Raw genomic sequence first — 9,007 nt, forward strand, 5'->3', positions numbered from 1 at the left:
GTATGCATGGACGGCGGTATTACTTAATATCAGATGAGCCTCCTGCCCGTTTGCCGTTGCCGTTGCTGGTCTATAAAAAAAGCACAAACCAAATTATTAAAGAGTGTAATAAATTCAGATATAAAGAAGTTCTATCTGAACGACTAGTAATCGTAAATCAAAAAAATACAAAAGAGAATTGTATTATTAATTTATATATGAAAAGTAATCTGCCCTTTTTTATAAATATACCATAAACTACGTAGAAAAAGTGGCTGTATTTCTTGTAACGTAAGCCGCTAAATGTAACAATTTGTTTTCTTTTGTATTACTGTAATAAAATGTCTTCAGCTCAACGTAAATGAAATGGTAACGCTGTTTATTCAAAAATGTATTAGAGGTTTCCCTTTTATTATTTGTATGTGTATTATTTTGAGTCTTATTTATGTATATATTACACCTCTTCCTTAACACAGAAGGGACTATTAAAGACTATTTATGTCCTTTTATCTTGCTGGGACAATATTTGATGGGATACCGTACCACCTGGTGCTGCCGGCTGCAAAACTGTTTCGATTTTATTTCTTACTTGAACCTGAACTATCCGTTTGCATAGATCCTCCGGGTAGATTCTGTGTTCGGGGTGTGTCAATGAAGCTTTCAGAGCCACATTTGTTTTCTGCTCTAGTTCATACCAGGATGCCCCTTAAGCCGAACAGTCGAGCAGCATGTGCAGAGATGTTTGTTCAGTGTTGTTATTGCAATAGCATGTTGCTCTGCCCCGAAGTATAAAATCAAATCAAATCAAATAATATATTATATATACTATTATGCTATCAATAAAGTATGAAATCTCCGCCATTATTTATTATTTAAACAACCTCTATACAAGTCAACAGCCAACCATTGAGAAGTCGTTAATAATGTGAAGTCGTTAATTTTATATTAACTTAATATTAATTATAATTAAACTTCACAATGAAAATAAAAAAAAATACTTAATATGAAAATCTTATTATCGAGTTCGATTATTAGTATAATAATATTATTATTTAATGTTAGTTGAGCTGTTATTATAATATGGAACAGTATATTCAGATAATGAGTAACAAAACGCCATCTATACAAAATTAAATGTTCTACGTCTCGTAGTAGTGGTCTTCACTGAAAACATTTACGAAGTGAAAAAGCCTCTAGTTCCTTTTAAATATCAAAGAGGTCTCTGCTCCACAAATAACGTTTTAAGGTTTGTTGAAAAGTATATCAAATTCTTCATAGTAGATGTCGCTATAAAACAAAAATCTATCAAAATGCGATCAATGTTTTGTTAATTTTACTATTATTTTATGTTTACTATTATAATTTAAGCTATATGTTTTAAAAACTTTATTTCTCATTACGAAACTTAATATTATAATACTTATTTTAGTCTACTAAACTCAGTCTGATGTGTATCTTTAATGCCCTTTAAAACTGATTAATCATGCTAATATTTAGAACGTAATTTATTACTATAAATAAATAAACAATACTTAAAAAAAGTCTTCAGATAATTTGTGCACGGATTTAAGAATAATATGCCTATACAATTTAGTATAGATTCCCGTATCGTATTCCCTGTATTATACATTTGTTTTTTTTAATGGCTCTGGCACGGTTTGTGCATTAGCCAGCGTCAAGTATGAGATTTTTATAATTCGTGCTTTTTACCTTAGAAATTCGACCATGTTCTTCATGTACGGTTTAGGCACTCGCCCGGTACCGCACAACCCTCCCAAAGGCCGAGAACAAATTTAAATTAAATTAAAACTGGCCCTCGAACCGGGAATCGAACCCGGTACCCCTCACCTAGCTGACACTTAATAAGACCGCTAGGCTATGATGCCCCTATATACATTTGTTGTCATAAATAAAAATTGCAGAAAACAAATGCACTAACGTAAAACCAGACCGGAAGGAGTGTAGCGCCCGCCACACACAATTCCATACCTTTTAAAAATTTCACCCTTTTACCCGAGGAACTTAAAACGTCACACGAAAACGTCACGATTATGACATATCACAACAGGGATTATACCTCAAAACAAACGAATGAATGGTAATGTATACATGTATTCAAATTTGGGGATGATTATGAAGCAGTATGAGAAAAGTAGGTGAATTAGGCAGGCTGTGCGAGAGTCTAGTAGGTTTTAATTTTTTTTATGTAACAGTGGGCAAACGTGGAGGCTCACCCGATGTTAAGTGATACCTCTTCACATTGCCAGTAGGCTCGCAAATGCGTTGTTGAAAACATGGTACGTTCTTTTCTTGAAGTACTCTAAGTAGAATTGGTTCAACGTAGAGGCGGCAAAAACTGCCTTAAGAATCGCTCAGTTGTGAAACGAAGGACGTCGAGGTGATACGGATGGTAATTTGTATTCTGTTTTGACGGCCGATTTTGAAATATCTATTCAACAAGGTAAGTGAAACAATACTTTGCCGCTGGAACAGCGACCAAAAGCAAGCTGTGGCCTTCGAAACTAGAGAACGCCACCTTTGCTGATTGCGTACAACCGCTTGCCAATCGGATACTTGGAGCTCGTTTAGGTCCTTCTCCACGGCGTCTTCCCAGCAATATTTGAATCTGCCGACCGGTTGGTGGCAATACACTTTTACACTACGATATTCTCCTAGTCTCTAAAGATTATCAGTATTTTGTTTCACCTAAGTAAAAGATTAATAACCATTAGTTGCCCTTTTGTTAGTAACGTCAGTACTTAATAAATGTAGCATATAATAAAACGATAAATTGTAGATTTCAGTGTCGGCTTATAATCCTTTTATTGGAAAAAAGTATCGGAAAGTATAATCTGTTTTTGAAGTTAATTACAACATTTAAAGATGTAGTACGCTCATTTCTTTGTGGCACCGACCTCCACGGGTCTAACGCATTAAAATATGTATCAAATATCTAGTATGCCTGTAGCTATATATATGTAGTATATGAAGGTATTTAATAATTTTAGCTGGACGCGTCTATAAAATTCAAATTCAAAAAACATTTATTCATTTGGGTAACTTGTGCACTTATGAACGTCAATAAACCAATAAATATTAAATGCTAATTGCTTCTAAATTTGCATTTACTGACGGACGAACGGACGAGAAGAACTGGCAATAAACTCTCCGCCACTCTTTTTACTCGCCAAGTTTATTGTTTTACAAAATGTTTGTAAGGAGCTGCAAACATTACACCATGTTCCATATAACATCTTTAAGTAATTTATAATAAAAAAATAAAGATTTGTCCTCTATCAGCAATACGCATGGTATAATATGCGCACGCACATTCTTAGGTAGGCTTTTAAATTTTTAACATTTGCTCTTTTTAAGTTCAGCGCATATATCTTATCATAATCAAGAGTTTTATAGCATACGTGTGCTAAACCAATATTAAGAGCCAAGAAGAGTGAAGTTCCTGAGGACAAAATTTCTTTAATTACCTACCTATCTCTGAGACTACTTTCAGCGTACAAAATGTTACCTATAAAGCGAGTTACAATTAGATTATCTCGAATTTGTTATTCAAATCTCCTCTCTCTAAAACTGGTAGAATGTTTTAAACATGCCATTCTGAATTCACGAGGCCAGCGTGATTGTCGGAGTTTAATGAGTGCACTTTGTATAAAGGCTTTTATCCTTTGAAAGCTTTGAATAATTGTGTAAAAACACTTAGTGATTTTCAGATCAAGGTTTATTACCAAAAGAAGTTTTAACCTTGATCTTTATTGATAATTAAATTTTCGACGCTGACACTTTCTTATTGCAATAAAAACTTTTAGTATCCATCTAGAAACTTCTTACTATATTATCTCCGGTCTATCTAAAGCTCCATCTGTTTCCATTTGTCGTGGACAAGACTTAAAAGATAGATTCGCGTGAATACTTTAGTAAATCACTGTAATTATAATTTTAATCATAGTTTTTACACGTTTCAGCGTTGACAATTCGAGAATACATAATGTATAGATAAGCTCTCGGGGCATCACCTAGAATTGGTATTGAATTTAATATCAAATAAACATAGTTAAAAAAAACTATAAAACACGCTTTTAAAGCACATCAAACTTATATTGGTTGCTCGATAGACGAAAAATATGGCACAGAGCGCCCCACGCTTTTTCCCAATAATACCAGTATTTTTTGTTCATTACCATTTTCAGCCTAAATTAGGAATTATTTTTCACTTTTTTGTTTGATGTGCTTTAAAAGCGTGTTTTATAGTTTTTTTTAACTATATTTATTTTCCACTTTTTAGTCCTAGCAGCAATACGTGTTGTCTCAATTTAACCGTATTGCTTTGTGGACTTAAAAAAAATTTCATTGTTTTTTCGAGATAAACCTATGAAATTATTATATTGTCGCTGATTCTTTATAAGTGTACAAAGTTTGAATTAAATCTGTCCGTTTAAAGTGGGTCAAAGTCGAGTCCGAAGGAGTCGGTTACATACATACATACATACACGTGAAGCTAATATAAAGTGTGTAAAAAGGTTGTATTTTTAATATTAGATTTCATATCATAATGGGCAGGAGGCCCGTATCACCTGATGTTAAGTGGACACTCACATTGCCAGAAGGCTTTTAAGACTTGGTACGCTCTTTTCTTGAAGGACCCTTAGTCGAATTGGTTCGGTAATAATTCAGTGGGCAGCTGGTTTCACATAGTGGTGGTGCGCGGCATGAACTGCCCTAAGAAACGCTCAGTTTAGGAAGGACGGACGTCGAGGTGATGCTGATGGTATTTTGTATTCTGCTGTGATTAAGTATACACTGTCCCATAGAATATTTAGACTTTTCCTTGCTCACACGTAATCCTCATAAGAGCAAGGCTTAGTATAAATTATAATACAAAATATATTCTTGACCTCTCAGTCCCTAATATGACGCTACATTTTCTCCAATATTTTCTTCCAATAAAAAGTTTTATAAACAGCAGTACCATACATCGTCGTCCATTATGAGCCGACGAGGCTAGTGCTGGGTTTGCAATAGTTGAGTAACTCGACTATACTCGTAACGTAATACCAGTCAAGTTTACGTTATACTAGTGTAAGCTACTGAATAGATAAATTACGATACCGAAGACGTCTTTTGACTCATGACTTTCGTTTTCGAATAGTTTAGAGTTTTCTTAAAGTATATATGAACTTGGAGAACATTTTGTGGAACTAGTGTAACGACATAACTATCGAAAAGTTTAGTGAATTTACTATAGTCAGGTCATTATAACTTTATTAAATCCCGAGTTATCTCGAGTCCCGAAACTATAGTAACTTTGACAGCATAATTATTTAAATCTGAATGCTGATTTATTTTATTTTGATCATTTTATACACAAATGTGAACTATGTGCTTCTAATAAATTATTATTATAAATCTTAGTATTGCGCGTACGTGCGTGATTATATATATTTGTAAAGATTACTATAGAGCAGTGTTTACGCAGCTATTATGTATGTTACAACTAATCATAAGAATTTTTGGCAGGCTTAGGTGGGGCATAGCCCAAAATAGGGAAACACTGCTAATAGTAAACGATAATTTCTGCCTATAATTTTTGTTTAAATATTATTTACTATACGTAAGTTGGAGATGATTGAAGGCGAAATTTTTTGTACAACATATGATTTAAACTCTTAATGTCATTGTCACCAAGTAAACAGGTCAGAAACAAGAGACGCTCAATATCTCTAGTCTACGCAATTTTACGGGAAATCTCGAGTTATTTGTTTTTGTTACGGATTATTGGTTTTGTTGTCGACCGTGGGGCATTCCGACATTTGCGAAGTTAATAGCTTTGTGGATGAGAGAGCCAAAACTGGTATCTTATACATAAATATTATAAGGACATGTTGTATATAAAAATGCTGAGTTTTTTGTTTTATTGAAGCGTGCTATTAATTATGCAAATCTTACTCATAATTGTACTATATGTCTTAGTTAGTTAAAGAATCACGTTTTATTTACATAGTACACAGCTTGCCGTAGACTGTGTGATATATATTTAAATTTATATGTATTTATATAGTATATGTAGTAGCAAACTGCGCTGGAATACAAAATATATAAGAGGATGAGCCGTAAGTACCTAACAAAACTATGGATCCCTAAGCCTTACTGTTATACCCTAACACATATTTGCACCAAGGAACCTAAAGAACGAAACCTAAAGCGTCTGTTAGACGGAGGCCTATGGGTACGATCAAAGGTACAAGGTGGTGGGATTTTCTCAAAGCTATCAGGCAGGCTCACCACAATAATTAAAGGCTTGAAGGAGGCTTCGCTACTTTGAGAGGAAGTGGGAAATGAATAAGACAGAGCACTATTCAAATCTGATTTATTGTTTATAACACATCTAAAATACTACTTACACCTATTCACACATACATAAGATTAGCTGTGAGCTCTAGTGAGCTGTGGATCGCAAATTTTCAGCTGTTAAAATTTGAAACAACCATGTGAGCCGTGTGAGCGGTTGGTTAATGTTCAAATGAAATTGTAACATTGTGAGTGGCAAACCCTGAGCTTTAATAGCTATATCATGTATAAGACGTTTATGATATGAAAAAATAAAAATATTTAAATATAGTATCTAATAAAATAAATAAATCAGTGGCGCTACAACCTTCTTAGCTCTGTATCAGTTTCATGATTATCTGTCAATCTTATACGCAAGTAGATGACCAGCCTGTTGTGCCTGATACACGCCGTCCACTTTTTGGGCTTAAGGCAAGCCAATATCTTAACGATGTTTTCCTTCACCGTTCGAGCAATGTTAAATATGCACACGAAAAAGTCCATTGGTGCACGGCCGAGGATCGAACCTACGACCTCAGGGATGAGAGCACTGAAGCCTACTAGCTAACACTTCTCTAAATAAATATAATATATAATATTCAGCAGCAAAATTATGCTAGTATAGCACCTACTTCCTTTATAAGTTCACATTATTGTATTAAAACTATTACTGTGTTATCTGTTAAGAGTCTACGGCGTGCTACGGGCGCTACGATATGAGCTACGAAATAGATTACGCATACCGCTAGACGCGCAAACTGTTTTCGGTTGGTTGCCCCACGAATCGAGGGACATATTTGATGTAACTATATGAAGGAGTCAGGGATAGAATATAGGGTAAATTTATTCGTAAATATCCTAATATTTATAAAAAAAAGGGGAAGATACAAAAACCCTTTACTCACTAAGACGTTCTGGTAAAAATTAACTGATTCCACCTACATCCAGACTAAAATTACATCAATCAGGACTATTGACCTCCTCAATAAAAATATATAACAAATTACCCGAAAGTTTGAAGAATGAAACAAATAACTTGGGGTTTACCAAATTTTTAAAGGAATTATTACATAATAAATGTTATTATACTGTTACAGAGATTTGACTTTAATTTCTTTATAAAAGTTAAGTTTATTAATGATGTTAAGTACCTTTTCGCAACATAAAGCCAAAGCAAATATACCAAATAAATAATGTAAGTATCTTATAGAAATAAAAATGTATAAGAATAGAATTAACTATAACAAAGCATGACCTCTCACAATATTGCTGTGCCTAACCAAGGTCCTTATTGTAATAAATTATAACGTGTCACGTGTAAAATATGAACAAGGAATGCCATAAAGATTTGAGTTTGATTTTCAACTTGTGATAGTCCGTTCCCTCCATCATAACATCGACCCTAACAGTCCTCGAAAGTGGTACTTAGATGGGTATTATATAATAATTTGTATTTGCGTAGCAAAATACTTCGCAGCGCATTAACAAGTTCTTACCCTTATGCAGTAAATATAGTAAATTTTATATATAGCTATATATTTTATTTATTCATACTTCTTTATATATATAAAATGAAAGATTAATATTTACATTAGCAAACGAGCAGTCATTTTAAATAAAGTTATAACTGCTGCCCTTGGACACCAGTAACGCTGAGCGCTAGTGAGTGTGTTGCCGACCTTTGACTAAATGGTACGCTCTCTTTCTTGAATGCCTCTAAGTCTTATCGCTTCGGAAATACTTCTACTGGCAGCTGGTTCTACAATTATCTTATAGGGTAATTTAAGACGCCGCGCTTACAAACTTCCTGATAAAGTCTAATTACACAGCTACTACTAACTAACTATTAATTTATCTTGACACCACGCTATATCTATCTATATATATATATAAAAAGAAAATGGTGTTCGTTTGAGGCTCTTTCACGCTTAAACCACTGATCGTATCGACATGAAACTACCACCATTCGATGCGAAATTTTTCCTAGATGGTTTATGGCTATTTATTTTTTAATTCCAACGTTCCTTCATTTTTTTATTTCTGTTTTACTTTTATGAAAATTTATCCATACGGACTTCACCGCGGAAACATTCGGGGAGGCTTCCTAGAACCTCTAAACGTCAACATCTGTTAAAAACTCGATTTTCGAAATATTTAAATTTTCTTAGCGGGAAGTTAAAAAGAAGAATATTAAAAATATGAAAAAAATAAAATAATGAAACATAAAATTTATTTTAATCGTCCAGCAAAGCGGGCGCGAAACGGCTAGTATCATATATATAAGTAAAATGATTATTGGCGTTCGATAATGGGTTTTCCGAGTTCGTCTGATATTTATAAGTAAAGAGCTTGGTACAAGAAAAGTCGATCAAAATTTCCAGAGATGATTTTAAGATGACAGACCCTTTAGTCAAGATGACATGGAAAACGTTTTGCAAGTTTTCGGGAGATGGAAAATCTTGTGTTAATTAATAAAACAAAAATTTTCCACTTTAATAATTATTCAGTTTACGCAATACCTAGTCAATTTGAAATTCAATTAGTAATTACCTATTTCACCATTAAATAAGATTATTAAATTAATCATAGGAGTATTTATTATATTACAAAATAATTATCATAATATTTAATTAAATTTGCCCGTATCGACGTAAATGATCAATACAATAAAAACTGTTTGCCCAAA

Source organism: Pieris napi, chromosome 3 (assembly GCF_905475465.1).
Source record: "Pieris napi chromosome 3, ilPieNapi1.2, whole genome shotgun sequence".
Classification (NCBI taxonomy): Eukaryota; Metazoa; Arthropoda; class Insecta; order Lepidoptera; family Pieridae; genus Pieris; species Pieris napi.